The sequence below is a fragment of the Neovison vison genome, chromosome X (genome assembly GCF_020171115.1).
Source record: "Neovison vison isolate M4711 chromosome X, ASM_NN_V1, whole genome shotgun sequence".
Lineage (NCBI taxonomy): Eukaryota > Metazoa > Chordata > Mammalia > Carnivora > Mustelidae > Neogale > Neogale vison.
This window is the reverse complement of record NC_058105.1, coordinates 110268597-110293167: the sequence shown is the minus strand read 5'-3', so window position 1 is coordinate 110293167 and position 24571 is coordinate 110268597. Positions and strand designations below refer to the sequence as shown.

Sequence of the window (24571 nt, the reverse complement as noted above, 5' to 3'; positions counted from 1 at the left end):
TGTACAAGGGGTCCAGTTTTTTCCCTAACCCTTTATATTTTCTATTAACCAGAACAATATAACATATTATTGGCATAGGGACTGTCATGAAAATGTGAACTAATTCTATGGGAAAATTACTTGGGAATCACGAAAAAGAAAAATTGGACAATAATGGTTAAATTCTTGGCCAGGCTCATTCTTTTAGTCTTTAATATGTATCTGCATCTCTACCTGTCTATATATATATATATCTATATAAGATACATATGTAGATATATATGATTATATACATATTAAATATATATGTACATGTATGTATGTGTGTGTGTATATATATATATAAAATTCATACACACACACACACACACATACCTGGATTTTCTCTGTTTATTCAGGATTGTGGGTGAAATAAAATCCTAATACATTAGAAACCCTGCTTACTGTCTAATTACCAAGTATTAATTCACCATCTGCTCTTTGGGAAACTCCATTGTAGTATGGGGGAATAGAAAGAAAAAGAAGACTGAGCCACTGCCCATAGATTTACAAGTCTAGGAGAAGCTGTCATCAAAGGAAGATGGTGAGATATACTCTAAGACCTAAAAGTCAACAAAAAAGAAGCAGTGAGGAAGAAGAGGAACTTCCACATGAGAGCAGTCAAGTGTAGATTACCTGAGGCTGGGCGGTTTGGAGCTGTGACTCTGGAGGTCTTCAGAGGCGGAATGTGTTGGGCTACGTGAGGCTAAGCGAACCCTAAGCAAAGGACAGACATCAGATTGTGTGTCTGGGAGTGGACAGACTGAAGCCTGGAATGAATTCTTCTTTTTTAAAGATTTTATTCATTTGACAGAGAGAGACACAGCAAGAGAAGGAACACAAGCAGGGGGAGCGGGAGAGGGAGAAGCAGGCTTCCCACCGAGCAGGGAGCCTGATGCAGGACTTGATCCCAGGACCCTGGGATCATGACCGGAGCCGAAGGCAGAGGCTTAGCGACTGAGCCACCCAGGTGCCCCTGGAATGAATTCTTAACAGCAACCTTGGGAATGTGGGAAAACCAGAGACACCTCTCCACCTGAAGCAGGAATAGATGGGGTCCTGCACTTTTGTCCCACTGCTGATGAACACAGTGGACAAACCAGGTGTTTCATGTACATCATATCTAAGAAACTTCTAAGAAACAGGGTTCTACTCTCTTAATGTATGGTCAAGAAGCCACCAAGTTCACACTCTGCCTTGGATGAGGAGAGCCAGAGCCCACTCCATTGAAATGGCATTGTAATTAGGTTTTCTTGAGTACAGTTCTGCAAATTCTAAGTCAGGGACCACTGAGCTGCACCTAACTGGGTAAGACTCATACTGAAATTAAAATACATACCCCTCGAATAAGGACAATTTTCTTGCCAGGAAACATATTGGCTATTTTGGTGTTTTCTGTCCTGCAGTGCATATTCTCTGACATAGGCTGAATGAAAGCAAACAAAAAAAAATTACAAAGGTGTGGGTGGTATCACCTGGGACCAAGATGATCTGAGTAAAAGTTGTCATTAATAAGAGACCCAATATTTGCCAATCAGTGTACTAGGTGCTCTATATACATGGATGGATGAAGGCCCTGGCCCTCCACATCCCACTCTGGAATCCCTTAACGGTGTGGTATTTGAGACTGGCCTCCGAACAAAGACACGGATGAGGGAGCTTAACCAAGTGGTCAATAACCAAAGCCTCCCTCGCAATTTGGGGATGAGGAATGACTCGGGATCTGACTATGCAGCAAGTACCTGCTGACGCTGAAATCAGAAGCCCAGAGCACTTCTGAGAGAGGAAAGTGGTTCCTTGGGAGACACACTGTCTTGTAACAGCAAAGATTAAAATAGTTGAGCACCGTTCTGTTGCCTCTTATCTCAGTCCTTGCCCCAGAGGAATACCTTGGTTTTTCCTCGCCTACTGGGGCTTCTAAAGTGTCCTGCCTGCCCAGTCATGCTGAGGGTTGCCCAGACTCACGAGTTAAGGTTTTGACCATGCTTTAATAGAAAGAGAACATTCTTTTCCTACTGAGATTCTGGAATCTACTGCAATGGTTAACCCAGAAAGAAGCTTTTATGAGAAGAAGATGTTCCTTCCCTGCTGAAGTTTTATAGGATCCTTTGGATAAACCTGATGTGATCTTGTATTGTGAAGCACCTGCCACATGGTAGGGTCTTAAGAATGTTGTAGAATTTTAAGGCAGACTTAGCCTTGCCAGAAATGCCACCAGGAGTGGAGGAGATTGTTTTCATAACAAATTCTTTTTTTCTTTTTACATTTATTTGAGAGAGAGAGAAAGCATATGCAAGGGAGGGGGCGAAGGGAGACGGAGGGAGTCTTAAGCAGACTCCCTGCTGAGTGCAGAGCTAAAGTGGGGCTTGATCCCATGACTCTGAGATCATGACCTGAGCTGAAATCAGGAGTGCAAAGCTTAATCGACTGAGCTACCCAGGAGTCCTGTGTTAGAATTTGTTATAATGCTCTTTTCCTGAGCATCTACTGTGTAACTTTATGGGAGAGACTAGAGCTACTCATCCATAGGTGTCTTGTCCTCCTCTTTGGCTCACCAGTAGACTACGCTGCCCAGTTCGCTTGTAGTTAGGAAGGGTCATGTGACTACCCTTGCCACTGAAATATAAGTGGAAGCATTTTTTTTTCTCATTTCTGGGCCTATATATTTGACAGAGTGTATTCCACCTCCACACTTTTCTCCTTTTGCTCTATAGCGAGCACTGGAACCCCTGTTTAGGTGATGCATAGAGCCTGAATCACTGGGTCACGTAATAGCACAGACTCCCTCCACCCCCGCTTCCAATCCACATCCAGAAATGCGCCTTCATTCGATGAAGCTGTTCAGACTTCACATTGTGTCTGTGGCATCAGCTAGCAGTTGCTTTAATACACACCTCCTATTTCTGTTGTTAGACTTATTTAAGTATTTTAATTACCAAGATAATGGTGATGTATTCTTGCAGCAAAATAATTCAATACAGAGAAATCACAACTGCCTACTCTACATCAAGCCTAGTAAATTCTGTAACAGCCTCTGTGGTGAATAAAATTAGCCCATGACAGGTATTATCTTAAAAATAATTCTATACTTTTTTTTTTTTTTCCTATCAGGACTCATTTATTTTACAACTGGGAGTTTGTACCTTTTGACTACCTTCACCCATTTTACCCACTTTACTTTCCACCTCTGGCAAAAACCAATCTGTTCTCTGTATTTAAGCATTGGGGATTTTTTTTTTTTTTTTTTTTTGGTTGCTGGTGGTGTTTTTTAAAGATTCTCACATATAAGTGAGATCATATGGTATTTGTCTTTCTCTGAATTATTTCACTTAGCACAATGCCCTCAAGGTCCATCCATGTTATTGCAAATGTCAGGATTTCCTTCTTTTTAGGAGTATGTAATATTTTATAGGTTATATATGATATATATAATAATATGTTTAACTATAATAATTAATATAATTAATATAATTATAATTATATAATTATAATATAATATATTGTATATTATATATACAATATAATATATAATACAATATAATATATATACAATATAATATATAATATATTGTATATTATATTGATTATATTATTATAATATATTAATATATTATATCATATATTAAATATAATATTTTATTTTTTATTTTATTATTTTATTACATTTTATTTATCCACTCATCCATCAGTGGACACTGAGGTTTCCATGTTTCCATGTCTTGGTTACTGAAATAATGCTACAATGAATGTGGGAGTACAGATATAGTTTTGGCTTAGTGTTTTCATTTCCTTTGGAGACACAGATGTGCTATAAAAACTTATTGTGGGGGTGCCTGGGTGGCTCAGTGGGTGAAAGCCTCTGCTTTCGGCTCAGGTCATGATCCCAGGGGTCCTGGGATCGAGCCCCGCATTGGGCTCTCTGCTCAGCGGGGAGCCTGCTTCCTCCTCTCTCTCTGCCTGCCTCTCTGCTACTTGTGATCTCTGTCAAATAAATACATAAAATCTAAAAAAAAAAAAACTTATTGTGACTTCAACATACACTAATCTTTTCTTCTGTCATATCTAATCTGTCATTAGTCCAAAAGAGTGTATGTTTTTATCTCAGGCACAGAAGTTAGTACCACAAAGTTCATTTGTGTTCCTTTGTCTTATGTATCTCTGTTTACCATGTTTTATTTTTATTTTTGTTTTTGAAAAGAAATGGAATATAGTTATAACTCTTTTGATGTAATTGTCTACTCATTCTATTAGCTATATCCTTTCTAGATAAATTTTAATCACTTAATTTTTATTCCTGCTAGTGGACATATTCTCCTGCTTCTTTGCATGCTGGGCAATTTTTAATTGGATGCCAAACATCGTGAATTTGGCTTTGTTCACACTTATCAAGCCCTGGTGTGTCAGATACTGTTTTTTTCCCAATACCTATATATTTTTGAGCTTTATTCTATAACTCAGACAAGATTCTTAGAAACACTTTTTTTTTTTTTTTCAATGTTTGCTTTAAAGGTTTGTTGGGTGTTGCCAAACTGCATAAATCTAAGACAAAGCCTGCATCATGACAGAAGCAACTTTCTGAGTACTCTCTCTCATGCTCTGGGCATGATATGGTTTTCCATTCTGACTTGTGCAAGTAGGAAATACCCCATGTGGAGTCTGAAATTCTCTCCCTGTGCACCTCTCTCAGTCTGGGACTTTGCCCTGTGAACTCGAACTTCCTGGCCACCCTCTGACCCTCAGTCTTATCTTCTCAACTCCTAAGCTATGGGTTTCACTTTAACTACCAGTCTCTGACCTATAGATTCAAGGCAACAAGCTGGTGCAATTCTGGGCTCACTTTTTTCTTTTCAGTCTCTCGGGGGTCAACTGTCTTTCCTTTCTTGATGGCCAATATATTGGAAATAGTTGTCATATATATTTTGGCACTTTTTCCTGTTTTCTTAGTTGTTTCTGGCAGGTATCTAGATCCATTTCCTATTGTTCCATCTTCGCCAGAAATATAAGTAATATAATCCAAATTTAAAACCTTAATTTTGGGGCGCCTGGGTGGCTCAGTGGGTTAAGCCGCTGACTTCGGCTCAGGTCATGATCTCAGGGTCCTGGGATCGAGTCCCACATCGGGCTCTCTGCTCAGCAGGGAGCCTGCTTCCCTCTCTCTCTCTGCCTGCCTCTCCATCTACTCGTGATTTCTCTCTGTCAAATAAATAAATAAAAAATTAAAAAAAATAAATAAATAAAACCTTAACTTTGGGGACGCCTGGGTGGCTCAGTTGGTTGGACGACTGCCTTCGGCTCAGGTCATGATCCCGGAGTCCCGGGATCGAGTCCCGCATCGGGCTCTCAGCTCCACGGGAGTCTGCTTCTCTCTGACCTCCTCGCTCATGCTCTCTCTCACTGTCTCTCTCTCAAATAAATAAATAAAATCTTTAAAAAAATAAAATAAAAAAAAAAATAAAACCTTAATTTTTGTGATCAACAAATGCCTTCAAACTGTAAGCCATCCAATATTTGAAATACATTAGAATAAAAACTTGGATGGAAAGACTGTGGAACACACACAAGTATGTTTGTGTGTGTATATATGTATGTATGTGTATGTGTATACATATGTACATATATTCACAGACACATGCATAAGAAGCAGAGTATAAACATTCAGGGCAAAATATCAAAAATATTCCTTTCCTCCTTGTGGAAAGGTATATGATTACTTAATTATTTATGATTTCTATATTTTCCAACACTGATAAAATATATATGCATTTCCTTTATGTTTATAAAATTCTATAAATATTCAAAATTTGAATTACATACCTTGCAGTGGCAGTATCGTAGCCAATGAGGTTTATCCGAGGCGCGATTATTGCTAATTGATTTACATACCTTGCAGAGAAACTGAACCTATAGGATGTTTGTGTGTATGTGTGTATGTGTGTGTGTGTGTGTGTGTGTGTGTGTGTATATACACATACATACATCTCTGTGTATCTATGTATCTATCAATCATTCTAGAGAGATTTATTGTAGGTAATTGACTCACATGATTATGGAGGCTGATAACTTCCAAGATCTGCAGGATGAGTTGACAAGCTGGATGCCCAGGACAGCTGCAGGTTTAGTTCCACTATGAAGCCCAGCAGACTTGAAACTCCAGTATTTCGAGTCTAAAGATAGGGGAAAAAATGTCCAATCTCAAAGGCAATCAGGTGGGAAGGAATCTCTCCTAGACCTTGTTCAATTCAGGCCGTCAAGTGATTATAAGAGGAGTACCCACATTAGGGAGGACAACCTATACATTTAAATGTTAATCTTATACAAAAACACCCTCACAGAAGCACCCAGAATCATGTTTGATCATGGCACCCCATGGCCCAGTTAAACTGACACATAAATCTAAAATATCCTGACACTGAAATTAAACACACATTCTCAAAATTTACCTTTTAATAATTAGGAAAAAATTTTAAAATCTATGGACTGGGCTATATGCATTCAACCAACTTAAAGGACTCCATCTAGAAAGATTTAAGTTTTATTTTAAAAGCAGAAATATATACATATGCATATACCTACATATAACTTATACAAATCTTCTCTGACATGATTGGATTCATTCACTATATTCAATATTTATATGAATTGCTGCTAAGCAACTAATCATTGCAACAACATAAAACACTGATCACTTTTAGTATTACACGTTGTATTTCTATGTTTGTTAGCCGAGCTCATATAAAGAAACTGTGCTCTTTATTTTTTTAATTTAATTTTTTTTCAGTGTTCCAAAATTCATTGTTTATGCACCACAACCAGTACTCCATACAGTACATGCCCTCCTTAATACCCACCACTGGGCTCACCTAGCCCCCCCCATAAAACCTCCTCCCCTCTAAAACCCTGTTTGTTTCTCAGAGTCCACAGTCTCTCATGGTTCCTCTCCCACTCTGATTTCCCCCAACTCACTTCTCCCAATGTCCGCTGTGTTATTCCTTATACTCCACAAGTAAGTGAAACCATATGATAATTGACTCTCTCTGCTTGACTTATTTCACTCAGCATAATCTCTTCCAGTCCCGTCCATGTTGATACAAAAGTTGGGTATTCGTCCTTTCTGATGGAGGCATAATATTCCATTGTATATATGGACCGTATCTTCTTTATCCATTTGTCTGTTGAAGGGCATCTTGGTTCTTTCTACAGTTTGGTGACAGTGGCCATTGCTACTATGAACATTGGGGTACATACATACACTGGGGCCCTTCTTTTCACTACATCTGTATCTTTGGGGTAAATACCCAGTGTGCAATTGCAGGGCCATAGGATAGCTCTATTTTTAATTTCTTAAGGAATCTCCATGCTGTTTTCCAAATTGGCTGCACCAACTTGCATTCCCACCAAGAGTGTAAGAGGGTTCCCCTTTCTCCACATCCTCTCCAACACACATTGTTTACCATCTTGTTGATTTTGGCCATTCTAACTGGTGTAAGGTGGTATCTCAATGTGATTTTGATTTGAATCTCCCTGACGGCTAATGATGCTGAACATTTTTTCATGTATCTGTTGGCCATTTTTATGTCTTCTTTGGAGAAGTAACTGTTCAGGACTTCTGCCACTTTTTGATGTGATTATCTGTTTAGTGTGTGTTGAGCCTGAGGAGTTCTTTATAGATCTTGGATATCAGCCCTTTGTCTGTAGTGTCACTTGCCAATATCTTCTCCCATTCCATGGGTTGCCTCTTTGGTTTTTTTACTGTTTCCTTTGCTGTGCAGAAGCTTTTGATCTTGATAAAGTCCCAAAAGTTCATTTTAGCTTTTGTCTCTTCAATAAATGGTGCTGGGAAAAATGGACAGCAATATACAAAAGAATGAAACTCGACCATTCTCTTACACCGTACACAAAGATAAACTCGAAATGGATAAAAGACCTCAACGTGAGGCAGGAATCTATCAAAATCCTAGAGGGGAACATAGACCTCTTCGAAAACAGCCACAGCAACTTCTTTGAAGACATGTCTCCAAAGGCAAAGGAAACAAATGTAAAACTGTGCAATTTAAAATATGTAATATTTTCACTGCTGCCATTAATTTCAAGTAGTAACTGAAAATTTATTTCTTTTTTTACTTATTTTCATGAGGATGATGTCAGATAAAGCAGATTTCCCCTCACAGACTATTATTTAACACATCTCCTAAGTTAACATGTGAGTATCTTTCACAAAGTAAAAACCATGGAAACAGAACTGGGATCCATGATTTACTTAATTCCTCTCTCCTACTGTCAATGCTGCTAACCTCTCTATTGTTAGTTACACATCACATACTTATTTTCTGGTGTCGAAATTCTTCTATTACAAAGTTTGCATTTATAAATTGTCCTCATAACAAAGGCACTAATGATTTTGTTCACATTGATATAAATTTCCATTATTTCACGCCCAAGTAATTTTCTCCCTGTGGTCTCACCTGCTCCGTTAGTTTCTTTTCCTTTATTAAAGAATTATATTCTCTCTTCTCCAGTGAGCATGTTTTATTTCCTTGTGTTTGAACCATGGTCTTCTTTTCAGAACTCATCAATTCCCAAGTTTTACCACATGCTTTTGATCTGAAGGTGATTCCGCAGATTCGCCATCACACAGGGCATATACATATTAGTTAGCAGTACAATTCTTAAACTACTTTACTTTTTCTCTTTAAAAGTTTGCCCGTATTCTCTAAAAAAGGTGAAAAAGAATGAATAGACATCAGTATTTTCCCTGATACGATTTTATAGTTAGAGCAGCACCTGAGTATTGCAAATGGAAACTCGTCTTTCGTTTTCCAATTTATCACCTTGTTTCTTTAGCATGCCTTTGCTGCAGATCTAAACGATCTGCTGCTGCATTCTTGCTTTTAAGTAGTTATACATTCCTACCAGATCATAAAGCAGTTGCTGTTATTTTTTTTTAAAAGATTTACTATTTGAGGGGGAGGCAGAGGGGGCCGGGCTGAGTGTGGAGCCAAACATGGGGGTACATTTCACGATCCCGAGATCATGACCCTGAGATCACAACCCAAGTCAAAACCAAGAGTCGGACGCTTAACTGACTGTGCCTTCCAGGAGTCCTAGCAGCTGTTATTATTTAAATGATTATAACATATGCTATCATTTTTGCCCTCTCTGTGACTTGTGTGTTCCATATTCCTTTCTGAACATGGGCATATATATGTCTGCTGTATTGAAAACCCACTTTGCCCAATATTCTGTTTTATCAAACTGGCATTAGATATTCAGATTCCATGTCCCTGAACACCCAACTCTCAATGAGCAAATTTCTTAACTCCTCTGTATTTTACTCAGATTTGAACATCAAGGTAGGACAATCCTCTTACCATCTAACACTGCATCGCATCTTTTATATCTATAGTCTTTGAAAAATGTTTCTGTGTCATTTTCTTACACACTTTCACTTTCCTTCATAACACGGCTTGATTTACTCATCAATATAATTCAGTCCCTTGAGTCTCAGGAACAATTTAAGGATATTTACAGTAAAAAGACTTTGCAATAAAATAATACAATAATTTAAAATTTGAATGATTAAAGATAGCTTTTTTAAAAAATTAGAGTAGAAATGCTATGTTGAATTCAATGAAGACCTAATACACAAAATATCTGTTGTAGATCCCTGTTTGGGAACAAAGTTTAGTCCTGTCCTTTCTAACATCCAATGTGAAAAGGAGATCAAAATACAGTAAGTAATTGATAAGGCCCATAAAACGAAAACAAAAGCCTTTATCTGACATAGCTCTTTTTCAGACTACCAAAAGTGAAGGACAGAGAAATAGAAAAAGAGAGAGATCCATTTGCCTTCTGTCCTTCAATGTCTGAGGAGGAAAGAGCGTAGGTGGCTCACCCTGTTCTTAGCTCCTCCTTCCCGCGAATGTGGCATCTGCCACAGCAATAACATTGTCGCACAGGATTATTAAGTAAATGCAATCTAATTCAGATGGTAAAGTTTGAACACGCACTGATCTGACAGGGGGTAGAATTCCTGAAGTTTTTATTTTTTTTAACCCCACATGTATTGATTCATGTAACAATAACCATAATCAGGATACAGAACTGTTCTCTCACCATATAAAATGTCTCCAGCACTCCCTACCTGAAGTCTCACCTTTCCCCCAAATCTTAAACCTGGACAACCAAGGATCTGTTTCCATTTCCTATAATTTGGTCATTTTGAAAATGTTTTAGAAGTGGGATTTTATGGTATGTAAATTTCACACTCAGGTCAGCTTTTCTGCTCAGCAAATAATCTCAAGGTCCACCCAGAATGTTTCTATCATCAATTTCCCCTTCTCTTGGGCTTGCTTCGGCAGCACATATACTAAAATTTCCCCTTCTCTCTCTTTTTTTTTTTTTTGACAGAGAGAGAGATCATAGGTAGGCAGAGAGGCAGTCAGAGAGAGGAGGAAGCAGGCTCCCCGCTTAGCAGAGAGCCCGATGAGGGGCTCGATCCCAAAACCCTGGGATCATGACCTGAGCCAAAGGCAGAGGCTTTAACCCACTGAGCCACCCAGGTGCCCCTCCCCTTCTCTTTTTAATGCTGAGGAGTAGTCCATTGTATTGATGTACCTGAGCCTTTTATACATTCCCCAGTTGAAGGACAGTTGGGTACTTAAGTTCTCTTAAATTTCCGACTGCTACAAAAAAAGTTGCTGTATGCATTTGCTCGTGACGTTTTAGCTGCTGTTTGATCATATGGTAGGTGTGTTTAACTACACAAACCTGGCAAATTGATTTTAAGAGATCCTGGACCATTTTCCTTTCTCACCATCCATGTATGAGCAATCCAACTGCTTGAAATCCTCACTAATACTTGGTATTTTGAGTAATTTCTATGTCAGCTAGTATAGCAGGTGGACAGTTGCATGTCATCACTGCATGAACTCACAGTTCCTTAATGGACCTTCATGTGGAACATAATTGCATCTGCCTCTTTTCCATTCATAGATCCTCTTCTGTGAGATGTGTTCAAGTTCTATGCGTATTTTCTAACGGTACTCTTTTTTCCTTATTGTTGTCTGGCATATTTTTTCTTATTTCGTTTGGGTCCAAGTGTTTTGTCACACATGTGAGTTGCAAACATATGCAAATCTTCCTGTCTATGGTCTTTATTCTCTGTCTTTCACAGTGTGTCTTTAAAGCAAAAGGTTTTAGTTTTGAGGAAGTACAATTGATCAGTGCTTTCGTTATGGATCAAAAGTTAGGTCCAAAAATGCTTCACAGTGGAAGGAAGGCACAAGCCATACACAGCTGTACTGGCTCTGGAGCCTGCTGTGAAAGGTAAATGGTGAGATCCCAGAAGGAAAAGGTCTTAAAGTTCCGCCCTTTTTTCTTCCCAGTGAGCCTTGGAAGACTGACTTTCTACTGCTACACTGTAGGAATCAGAAGAAGCACCTCAGCCTACACAGAAGGAAGTTGTGGCAGGGTGACTCCAGAGAATATAAAAACACCTGAAAACTATAGATAAGTACTAGAATTTTTAATTATCATTTTAATAAACTATGAAGAATGGATGAAAAATAGAATAGTTATTATCACAGCAAATCACATGGTAAGACGAAGTAATTCATGGAATTTTTGAGATGATGCCTACATATATATGAACACGAAGTCACTAACACACACAGTTGGTAGGTGTTCTTACTATTCCATATATATCTTACTATAATTGGTGTCCCCTCCAAAATTTATACATTGAAACCTAGCGTCATTAGGCCTTGAGGGAGGAGCTCTAGTGAAAAGGCACCTGAGGGATCCCTCACCCCTTCTACCATGTGAGGACACAGTGGGAAGTCAACAGTCTGCCACCTAGAAGAGAGCCTTCACCAAAGCTACCACATTGGCATCCTGATCTGAGACTTCCAGCCTCTAGAACAAGAGAAATTTCTGTTGTTTACAAGCTGCCCAGTCTAGTATGTTGTTACCAGCCCAAATGGACTAAGACACGACACTTCACCTGTCTTGTGCACTATGCCTTTTGCTGCAGATTCTTTTTCTTTTTCTTTTTTTTTTTTTTTAAGATTTTATTTATTTGACAGACAGAGATCACAAGCAGGCAGAAAGGCAGGCGGGGGGCGTGGGGAAGCAGACTCCCTGCTGAGCAGAGAGCCCCATGCGGGGCTCGATCCCAGGACCCTGAGATCATGACCTGAGCCGAAGGCAGAGGCTTTAACCCACTGAGCCACCCAGGCACCCCTTGCTGCAGGTTCTTCATCTCACATCTGGCCTGAGCAAAATCTCAGAGCTTGGAGGGAGGTGACATTGATAGAGAGTCTTACCAAGGGGCAACGGTTACATAGGAGGACCTGCCTGGGGGAGGACTGAAGTGACCACAAACCGCAGAACAGAAGCATTCCCACATCCTTGCCTCTGTTTTCAGATCTGAGAGGAGCCAGGCAGCTGTACTCAGCCTTGGATGGGTGGTAGCCAGGATCTAGAAGGATGTCAGGTCGCTGCAGCAACAGCAGAAGCATCCTTCATTTCCTCCTCTCCTCTTTTCTAGGTGTTCCCCAGACGCTGCCTGCCACTAGGACACAAAGCATTCTCCAGGCCTCTCAGATTCCCCCACCCACCACCCAGGGCACTGCAGATTCGTCATGCAACAGAACTGAGGAAGATGCCAAAAGCCAAGAGGATAAAAATCCAAGCACTTCACAAGCCCCACCTGGCACAGAGAACTCATGCAGAGACCCTTTAACCAAGAAGACAGCTTAGTTGATGCAGTTTCTTTTGCTCATATAGATGATTAAGCAGCCCATCACAAAAGCAAACGTACTGAAAAAGGTCAACAAAATGTGTAAGGACCATTTTCCTATGATCCCGTGGAAAGCCTCTAACATGTGGAGCTGGTCTTTGCCCTTGACTTGAAGGATTCTGACACAACTAACCATTGTCCTCGTTAGCAAAACGGATTCACCCACCATGGGAACTAGAGTGCTGCTGCCAGTGGTTGCAAAAGTCTGGTCTCCTGATGACCTTCCTGAGCATGACCTTTGTGAAGGGCAGTTGTACCACTGAAGAGAGAATCTGAGAATTCCTGAATATGATGTAGATATATGCTGGGAGAAAGCCCTTCATCCGTGGAGAGGCCAGAAACTCATTACCAGAGATTTGGTAAAGGAAGGGTACTTAGAGTATCAAGTGAGCTCTTAAGAGTGATCCTACATGCTATAAACTCCTGTGGGGTCCAAGAGCTCAAAGGAACCAACAAGATGAAAGTCCTGAAATTTCTGACCAAGGTCAATGATATGGCCCCATTTCTGCCTATGCCAGTATGAAATCTTGGTGAGATGAGCAAGGGAGAGCCTGAGCCAGAGCTGCTGATACTACGGCTATGGCTCAGATACAGTTTGGGGTCACATCCAGCAGCTTCATTAGCCCTAGTAAGGTCTTAGGCCAGTTCTTCACTTTCTGGTTGAATAGGTCCATCAACCATATAAGTAGTGAGGGGCTGCTGCTGGGCGGGTGGGAACACATTACACACCATCATCGTATTTGCTTTACCAGGTAACTTGGAGATTTTTCTTCCTACTTTCCACCCTTCCGTCCTTCATTTCATTCTTTCCACTTAGTTTCTGAATGTTGTTCCTTTAAATAGAAAATTTAAACAGCTTCGGAATGTAAGCTTATGAATCACCACTTTGATTATACGTTATTGTTTTGCATCAAGTTTAGGAGTAGAAGCTATGTGGTTTCGTAAAACCAACTGGGAAAATTTCCATCTTATTTTGTGATCTAAAACAGAATAATGTGGCAATTGAGTAATTGCTTCTTTGGAAATATGAATGGATTCAACAGTAAAATTGTTGTGCTTAAGAAAGAGCGAGGAAGTGAAAAACAAAGGCTCAACTCTTGAATTCCCTAAACATTCAGTTTGTTGCTCTGAAAAATTTGAACACACACAGATCTACTTAGCTTATTCAAGAATGCAGGAGAAATTCAATTTTAATAAATTAGATACTGTGTTCATTGGCTCATTCATTCCCTAAGCATTAACTGAAGATCTGCTTTTGGAAAAACACCACTCTATTTCTGGGGATGTTTGGATTTCTATTATCGGAGCAGGTGGATGTTGGTGGGGTATTATGGTATTTCAGAGGGATAATATAAAAGAAGAAAACAGGAGGTGGGAATCTAAGCAAGAGCAATTTACTTTAAACATCCTGAGACAAGTCTGTTCAGGGTTTCGGTAACTGCAATTCTTCCGAGGTTCTGGACTTCAAGTTCTGCCCTGTGGTCTGAGAGGTAAGGCTGTGGGAGTGGTGAACTGGTGCCAAAACCTCACATGATGTGTCTCAGAGTTGAGAGGCTAAAGCCCGCAATGCAAAGTAGCTCTCACAGTTATACATGGATCCTGAATAAGCTCGGGAGAATGTTTCTATTGGAGTAGGCAAGGTATGTGTTATGGGTACCTGTTCCACTACATGGGATAACCATTTGCAAAGTATTTCTCTATAGTCTCCACTGCAAACACAGTCTGCCTTAAATTTAAAAAGGAAGGATAACATGTTTCATAGATCCACACATAAAGATGTAATGTGGCCAGGGGGTATCCTTAATTAACAACTACACCTAGAAGTCTAATCATTGGTGGTGGACCTCATTTAAATGATAATATTTGAATTTTGAGGTGTTGTACTTGGATCAGGCTTTTAAGGATATTAGATGGGAGAGAGATATTTTGTATCAGGTAGGGACATGAGACAATCGGGCCTAGAGGATAGAGTGTGGCATAAAGAACTGTACTGGGGCCCATGACTCCCCACCTCCCAATGGCCATACCTTTGCATACTTGTACCTTCAAGTGTAGCGCTTATGGTTGGACTGACAAAAGTGTTGGGATGTCACTCCAATAATTACATTACATTACATGACATGTTAAAGGTAAGACAACACTCCTCTGATAACAGACACTATGTAAGACACCATATTGCTGTCAGATTTGCTCTTGCTATCTTGCTTATTTTTGAAGAGGAAATCTGCTGTGTTTTGAATGGCCTATGGAGCCGGCAAAGTGGCATGAAATTGCAGGCTAGGTTTAGGTACTGAGGTTAGTCCCTAAACTACAGTCAGCAAGGAAAATACCTTCTAAGTCCTAGAGACAAAAGGAAATTAACTCTGGCAAACAAAATGAGTTTGATAGTGGATTTTCCTTGGTCACTTCCAGTTTCCAGTCTACCAAGTAAGGAACTTACCTTGTCACTCCCATTCTCCCAACAAGAAAACATTTGAACCAACTGCCAACTGGCGATTCTTATATCCATCAGAGAACTGAGGTCACAACGCTAACTGCTGCCCCCCAAAATGAAGAGAGGAACTAGATGAATAGAAAATCACAGCTCAAGGCGCCTGGGTGGCTCAGTGCGTTAAAGCCTCTGCCTTTGGCTCAGGTCATGATCTCAGGGTCCTGGGATTGAGCCCCACATCGGGCTCTCTGCTCTGCAGGGAGCCTGCTTCCTCCTCTCTCTCTGCCTGCCTCTCCGCCTACTTGTCGCTTCTGTCTGTCAAATAAATAAATAAAATCTTAAAAAAAAAAAAAAATCACAGCTCACTGGATCATAAGTCCAAGAGCAGAAACCAGGGCTGGAGCTGGCACCAGGAAAACTTAAAGTGTATTTCACAAATTTCTGGAGACTCACTGCAGAGTAGCTTCAAGTTAAAAACTCTAGGCAGGTCTAGTCTAATAGGGACCCCAACACTTCCAAGTTTTACTTCCAGGAGCCCAACCAGGTTCTTACAGCAATAATAAAGGTCAGATATGCCATTGTATTTCTAGAAGGAGAAAGGACAAAGCAGCCAGTTTGAAAAATGCCCAAACTGATCTGTTCTTCATCAGAAGACTTTCCTACAGAGAAACTATTTACCAGAGCCAAACTGAGTAGGGTTTTATTAGCGCCTAAGCCATGTGGAGAAAGGGAAATGCCAATTCTAGATCCTCTAGCCTTCTAAGAGGAGAAAAGGAAATACCACAAAATAGGCCCTCTTTACTTACTGCTTTAACTAAGGCGTGAAAAAACTGAGAAGCACTTGCGAAGTCAGAACCGGGCATGGGCTCACTCTAAAACCGAGACCTAATCAGATTACGGAACACTCCCCCCGACCTCATGTCCCATCCGTCACTACCACATCAACAGGGCTCCTGTCTAATAACAAAGGATTACAACTGAAGAAGCTGTACATCTTGGGCCTTATTTAAGAAAAACAGAGAAGGGCGCCTGGGTGGCTCAGTGGGTTAAGCCGCTGCCTTCGGCTCAGGTCATGATCTCAGGGTCCTGGGATCGAGGCCCGCATCGGGCTCTCTGCTCAGCAGGGAGCCTGCTTCCTCCTCTCTCTCTGCCTGCCTCTCTGCCTGCTTGTGATCTCTCTCTGTCAAATAAATAAATAAAATCTTTAAAAAAAAAAAGAAAAACAGAGAAGATGAAAAGGACACCAGAGAAAATTTAGTCTCTGACAACTGCAGCTATAGCAAACAATAAACACTGCCTGACTCCAGGCCAGAGAATCATAAAATCTTTCACCCAGTACATTACATTTCAACGGCAACAACAAACATTATAAAGCATACTAAGAGACAAAAAACATAGTTTGAGGAGGGAGAGGGCAAGCATGATATCTAGAATCAGATAAGGCAGACATTATGGCATTGTCATAGCAGGAATTTAAAATAACTATGAGTAATATGCTGTTGGCTATAGTGGAAAAAGGAAAACCAGGCAAGGATAAGTAAGGGGTAATATGGGCAGAGAGATGTAAGATCTAAGAAAGAATCATAAAACAATGCTAGAAATCAAAAACATTGCAAAAGAAATGAAGAAAGCCTCTGACGGGTTCATCAATAGGCTGGACATGGCTGAGGAATGAAATCAATAAATTTGAAAACATGTCCACAGAAATATCCAGATGAAGCGTAGAGAGAAAAAAGAATGAGGAAGATGGAAGAAAAGAGCCAAAAACTGTGGGACGACATAAGATGTAACATTTGTGGGGGTTCCTGGGTGGCTCAGTGGCTTAAGCCTCTGCCTTTGGCTCAGGTCATGATCCCAGAGTCCTGGGATCGAGCACCGCATCAGGCTCTCCGCTCTCTACCTGCTTCTCTGCCTACTTGTGATCTCTGTCTGTCAAATAAATAAATAAAATCTTAAAAAAAAAAAAAGATGCTACATTTGTGTAATGGGAATACTAGAAGAAGGAGAAGGAGAGCAAGGAAGAGAACAAACATATAAAATAAAGACAACTGAGAATTTTCCAAAATTAACAACAGATCCTAAATCAACAGTCCAAGGAGCTGTAAGAATGCCAAGCAGTATGAGCAACAGAAACTACACCCAGGCATGGCATATGCAAACTGTAGAAAACCAGCCCAACGCAGAAATTCTTGAGAAAAAGAGAGACACATGGTTAAGAATCGCATTGGCCTTCTCCTCACAAACAGGCAGGCAAGAAGAGAGTTAAAGTTTGAAAGATTTGAAAAACAGAACCCTACCAACCTAGAATTCTATATTGAGAAAAATTCTCCTCTCAAGTGAAGGAGAATAAAAGATGCTCACAGACCAACACAGACCGAGGAAATCTGGTACCAGGAGACCTCCCTTGCAAAAAGTGTTAAGAGAAGTTTTTCAAGGAGAAGAAAAATAATATAGGTTGGAAACTCCCATCTATATAAAGACAAGGGGAATGCCAGAGAAGGAATAAATGAAGGTAAAAATTTTTTTTCCTTTATTTGCTCTAACAGATAATAGTCCAAAAAAGAAGAGACAATCAATTCCGTAATTATACCTTACAAGGAAGTGGGATGAATGACAGCAAGTTTATGAGAAACAGGAGGGAGGAGCCGGCACTACCTGCGAATGTGCGGCCCATCATTAGAAAGGGGACTTGGGTGAGTTCTAAATGCGTATTCCCGAAGTGAGAGCATCCACTAAAAACAAGTAAAAATAATTGCTATGCCGAAGAGGAGAGAGAAAGGAATCATAAAGTGCTCAAATAAAGCCAGAGAAGGGAGCAAAAGGGTGAAAGATAAAAAAAAAAAAAAAAAAAAAAAAAAAACAAAGAACAAGAGCGGCAAATAACAGGGACAAAATGTAATGGTAAGTATAAATCCAACTATAGCAAGAATTACTTTAAAAGTCAGTGGTCTGAATATACTACTTAAAAGAATACAAAATCTCAGAGGGGATAAAAAAACAAGACCATATAATACACTGTCTACAAGAAATCCACCTTAAATGTAAAGACACCGATAGATTAAAGAACCCAAAGAGATGGAAAAAGACATACCACTCTAATACAAATGAAAGGAAAGCTGGATTAGCCGGTTTTCTTTCAGACAAAGCAGAATTCAGATCAAAGAAAATTATCAGAGAGAACGTGAGGTATTACATAATCACAAAGGGGTCAATTCTCCAAGATATATTACTGTCTTTAATGGGTATGCACCAAAAAACACAGCGTCAACACACATGAGGGAAACACGGATGAGACAAATACACAATTATAATGAAAAGAGTTCAGCACACCTCTCTAAATTATTGACAGCTTAGCCAGAAAATTATTAATGGTATAATTAAACTGGATAGCACCATCAGTGAAGAAGGTCTACATGACATTTTTAGAAAACATAATGACAGGAGAAAACACATTTTTTTTTTCCAAGTTCACATAGAACATACATCAAGAAGAGCCACATTCTGTGCCATAAAACACCGTCTGATTTAAAGAACAGAAATCATACACGCATACTCTAGGGCCACAGTGGAATTCAACTAGAAATAAACAACAGAAAAAATAGCATAAAGATTTCAAATACGTGGAGATTAAACAACATACTTCTACATAAGAAGATGTTTACTACTATATTGCATTTGTAAATTATAAATTAAAAGAAAGATATACCACTACACCCCTGTTGGGATGGCTCAAATCTAAAACTCTGACAAACCGGAACACTGGAAAGGATGCAGAGCAATGGGAGCTCTCAGTGCTGGTGGGAAGGCAAAATGGTATAGCCACGTGGAAAACCATTTTAACAGAACCTTACAGAAGTAAACCTACTCCTACAACCCAGAAAATGTACTCTTTAGTGTGTACTCACATGAGCTGAAACATTATGTTCAGACAAAAACCTGTACACAGAAGTTTACAGCAGCATTATTTATAAATGCCAAAGAATGAATGCAACCAAGATCTCCTTCAACAGCTGAGTAGATAAACTGTGGTACATCCAGACAATGGAACACAATTCAGTGATATAAAAAATGAAGTTTCAAGCTATGAAAAGACCTGGAGGAACACTAAATGCGTACTGCTAATTTAAAGTAGCATATATGAAAAGATTATATACCCTCTTTTTTTTAACTGTTCCTCATTTTCTTTTTAAATTTAATTTTATTTTTTCAGTGTTCCAAGATTCACTGTTTATGCCTCACACCCAGTGCTCCATGCAATCCGAGCCCTCCATAATACCCACCACCTGGCTCACCCATCCCCCTACTACTTTCCCCTCCGAAACTCTGTTTGTTTCTCGAAGTCCACAGTCTCTCATGGTTCCTCTCCCCCTCCCGATTTCCCCCAATTCACTTCTCCTCCCCACCTCCCAATGTCCTCCATGTTATTCCTTATGTTCCACAAGTAAGTGAAACCATATGATAATTGACTCTCTCTGCTTGACTTATTTCACTCAGCATAATCTCTTCCAGTCCCATCCATGTTGATACAAAAGTTGGGTATTCATCCTTTCTGATGGAGGCATAATACTCCATAGTGTATATGGACCACATCTTCCTTATCCATTCATTCACTGAAGGACATCTTGGTTCTTTCCACAGTTTGGCAATTGTGGACATTACTGCTCTGAACATTGGGGTACAGATGCCCTTCTTTTCACTACATCTGCATCTTTGGGGTAAATACTCAGTAGGGCAATTGCAGGGTCATAGGGTAGCTCTATTTTTAATTTCTTAAGGAATCTCCACACTGTTTTCCAAAGTGGCTGCACCAACTTGCATTACATATGCTCTTATTTTAAATATGTGCCATTCTGGAAAAATGTAAAACTCCAGAGACAGGAGAAAATATTAGGAATTCAGGGGGATGGTGGGAGGGTGCCTCCGTGAAGCACAGGGGATTTTTCATGCAGCAGAACCACTTTCTGTAATACTATAATGATGGATACATGTCATTATACATTAGTCAAAACCCATTGAATGTACAATGCAAAGAATGAACCCTAATGTATGCTATCTACTTTAGTTACTAATAATATACTAATAAGCCAATATTGGCTTATTAGTTGTAATGAACACAATAAATGAATGCAAGATAAGATGTACATAATAGCAGAAACTGTGTGTAAGGGGATGAAAGGGTGTATAGGAACTTACTGTACTTTCTGCCCAATTTTTCTATAGATCTGAAAGAGCATAAAAAAATAAAGTTTCTGAATAAATAAATATCCCCTTAGAGCTATATATTTCGAGTAGTTTTTGTTTTCCTGAATTATCTGAATGCTGCAGTTGGCCAATTATTTTTATTGACTTTCTCAGGTGAAACCTCACTTTCTCTTCTGGGAGAAAAAAAAAAGGCAACTCTCTTACTAGTGGTTAAGTTTGCTCAAATTTCTTCTATCATTAATAAGTAAAATGAAAACAAAGCAAAATACCCCCATGAACTTTGGAACTTGAAACCTCCTCTAAACAACTCTATTTCGGTCTAGTACTTCTATGCATAAAAACACACACAGATGTTCAAAAAATCATAAAAGCATTGAGAGATACACTCAACTTGTAAAAACTGAGCACCACACATTCTATTGCTCAAACAGCCCAAGGGGGTACGTACAGGGATATTTACTACATTAATCAGATTTATTACAAACATGTTTAAAACATCCAAACAATTCAAGAAGCTAGAGAAAGAACAGCGTATTAAAGACAAAGAAGCAAAGGAAGGAAACAATACAGATGAATGCAAAAGTGGTCAATTAAAAGACAGTAGAGCCAGCTAAAGAAAGCCCATTCTTTAAAAGGATTTATATGACAATTTTTATAAGTATTATAAGCACAAATGAAAGAAGCACTTATACATGATAATAGGTAAATAACACTGGACAAAATTTAGGCGGAGTAGAGACGCGACAATGATAAAATAACACTGTAGGTATTACCAATATCTCAAGATGAGTGATGGGCAATGAAGAAGTTTTACCTAACAAAGAATTTCAGATACAAAACTCAGGAATTTTGGAATTAGAAAATGACCATCCTGCTGCCTCTAATGGACTCAATGGATAAAGAGGACTGCCAGCATTACCACAAAGGAGACAACAGACATCATGGACATCCTAATAGAAGAGCACATTTTTACCCCTGTAGTGCATTTGCAAACACCTAAACCTTAATAGGAACAGGATTCTACCCATGAAAATTGAGGACTGCTATTGACTAAAATCACGTAACTGGATTCATCATTCTAGTCTCCATACTCTTGTACACATTTGAGAATTTTTATAATACAAGGGCTCTATTTAAATATCCTGCCTTTAATATGAAATGTGATGTGGGGAACCTGGGTGGCATGGTCAGTTAAGTGTCTGACTCTCGGTTTCGGCTCAGGTCATGATCTCAGTGTCATGAGACTGAGCCCCGCATTGGGCTCCCCACTCAGTGCAGAGTCTGCTTGAAATTCTCTTTCAGGGGCACCTGGGTGGCTCAGCGGGTTAAAGCCTCTGCCTTCGGCTCAGGTCATGATCCCAGAGTCCTGGGATCGAGCCCCACATCGGGCTCTCTGTTAGGCAGAAAGCCTGCTTCCTCCTCTCTCTCTGCCTGCCTCTCTGCCTACTTGTGATCTCTGTCTGTCAAATAAATAAATAAAATCTTAAAAAAAAAAAAAAAAAAAGAAATTCTCTTTCCCTCTCCCTCTTGCCCCTCTTTCTTATGTTCTCTCTCTCTCAAAATATACAAATAAATCTTAAAAAAAAAAAAAAAGTTATGTACAGGCAGATCTCATTTTATGGGAATTCTCAGATCATTATATTTTCTACCAAATGAAGGTTTGTGGCAACTCTGTGTAAAGCAAGACTATCAGTGACATTTTTTTAATGCAATTTCCTCACTTAGTATTTCTTCTTTTTTTTTTTTTAAAAAGATTTTATTTATTTGACACAGAGAAAGAGCGAGAGCACAAGAAGGCAGAGAGGCAGGCAGAGAGAGAGGGGGAAGCAGGCTCCCTGCTGAGCAGAAAGCCTGATGTGGGGCTCGATCCCAGGACCCTGAGATCATGACCTGGGCTAAAGGCAGAGGCTTAAACCACTGAGCCACCCAGGTGCCCCCTCACTTCGTATTTCTGTTATATTTTGGTAATTCTCCCAATATTTCAAATTTTTCATTATTATGATATGTGTTATGGTTATATATGATCAGTGATCTCTGCTATAACTACTACAATTGTTTTGAGGTGCCAAGAATCACACCCAGAAGATGGCAAACTTAATCAATGCTTAGGTGTGCTCTGACTCTCCCACTGACCAGTCGTTCCCACCATGTCTCCCTTTCCTCTAGCTCACCTATTCTCAAACACAACAATATTGAAATTAGGCCAGTTAGTCATCCTACACTGGCTTCTTCGTGTTTAAGTGAAGGGAAGATTTCCATGTCCTTCACTTTTAAGTTGAAAGCTCGCAATTATTAAGCATAGTGAGAAAGGCATGTCAAAAGCCAAGACAGGCTGAAAGCTGAGCTTCTTGCACCAAACAGTCAAATAGTAAATGCAAAGGAAAAGTCCTTGAAGAAAATTAAAAGTACTACTACAATGAGCACACAAATGTGAGACATGGATAAAGTTTCAGTGGTCTGGGTAGAAGATCAAACTTGTCAGAATATACATCCCCTTAAGCCAAAACCTAATCTAGAGCAAGGTGCTAAATCTCTTAAATTCTGTGAAGTCTGAGAGAGGTGAGGAGGTCCACAAGAGAAAATCTGAACCTATCAGAAGTTGTCTCATGAGGTTTAAGGAAAGAAGCCATCTCCACAACGTAACAGTAAAACGAAATGTACCAAGTGCTAATGTAGAAGCTGCAGTAAGTTATTCCATAGATCTAGCTAAGATAGTTCGTGAAGGTGGCTACACTACACAAAGATTTTCAGCGTAGATGAAGCATCCTTCTATTGGAAGAAGATGCCATCTACGCTTTTGTGGCTAGAGAGGAGAACTCAAAGCATGGTTTCAAAGCTTAACTCTCTTCTTAGAGACTAATGCAGCTGGATGAAACCAAAGCCCATTTCTCATTCCAAAAATTCTAGGACCCTCAAGAATTATGCTGAATGTCAGGTCATGATCTCAGGGTCCTGGGATCGAGCCCCACGTCGGGCTCTCTGCTTAGCGGGGGGCCTGCTTCCCCCTCTCTCTCTGCCTGCCTCTCTGCCTACTTGTGATCTCTCTCTATCAAATAAATAAATAAAAATATTTTAAAAAAAAAAAGAATTATGCTGAATGTATTCTGCCTGTGCTCTGTAAATGGAAAAACAAAGCCCGGGTGAGAGCACACCTGTTTATAACATAATTTACTAAACATTTTAAGCCCACTGTTGAGACATACTGCTCAGAAAAAAGGTTCCTTTCCAAATATTATTGCTCAGTGACAGTGCACCTGAACCCGAGAGCTCTGATGGAGATGGACAATGAGATAAACGGTGTTTTCATGCCTGTTAACACAACATCCATTCTGCATTCTGTGGATAAAGGAGTTAATTTCAAATTTTAAGTCTATGATTTAAGAAATACATGTCATAAGGCTATAACTATCATAGCTAATGGATCCCCTGATGGATCTAGGCAATGCCAACTGAAAACCTTCTGGAAGGAATTTGCCATTCTAAATGCAATTAGGGACATTTAAGATTCATGAAAAATAAAAATATCAATATTAATGGGGGTCTGGAAAAAGTTATTCCAATCTTCATGGATGACTTTGAGGGTTTCAAGATTTCAGGTAGAGGAAGCAATTGCAGATGTGGTAAAAACAGAAGAGGACTAGAATTAAGTGGAGCCTAAAGATACGACTGAATTGCTGTGATCTCATGATAAAGATTGAATGGATGAGGCTTTGCATCCTAAAGCTGAGCAAATAAAATGGATTCATGAGATGAAATCTACTCCTGGTGAAGATATTATCAAATAGTGTCAATGCTACAAAGAAACTGTGACAGAAAGAGTCAACCGATATGGCAAACTTCGTTGTTGTCTTTTTTTAAGATATTGCCATAGCCACCACAAACTTTAGAAGCCACAAGCCTGATCAGTCAGCAGTCATCAACATAGAGGCAAGACCTTCCATCAACAAACAGATTATGACTTGCTGAAAGCCCAGATCATGGGTAGCAATTGTTAGTAATAAGGTACTTTATTATTACAGTATGTACTTTTAAATATTTTTTAAAGATTTATTTGAGAGAGAAAGTACGTGCGTACAGGGGAGGGGGCAGAAAGTCTTAAGTAGGCTCCATGCCCAGCACAA

The 24571-nt window shown here is 39.6% G+C and overlaps 1 pseudogene; it reads left to right on the top strand.

Annotated features, from left to right (window-relative positions):
• Positions 1–5829: 5829 nt before the first annotated feature.
• LOC122897761 lies at positions 5830–6019 on the top strand (annotated as a pseudogene).
• Positions 6020–24571: the final 18552 nt, after the last annotated feature.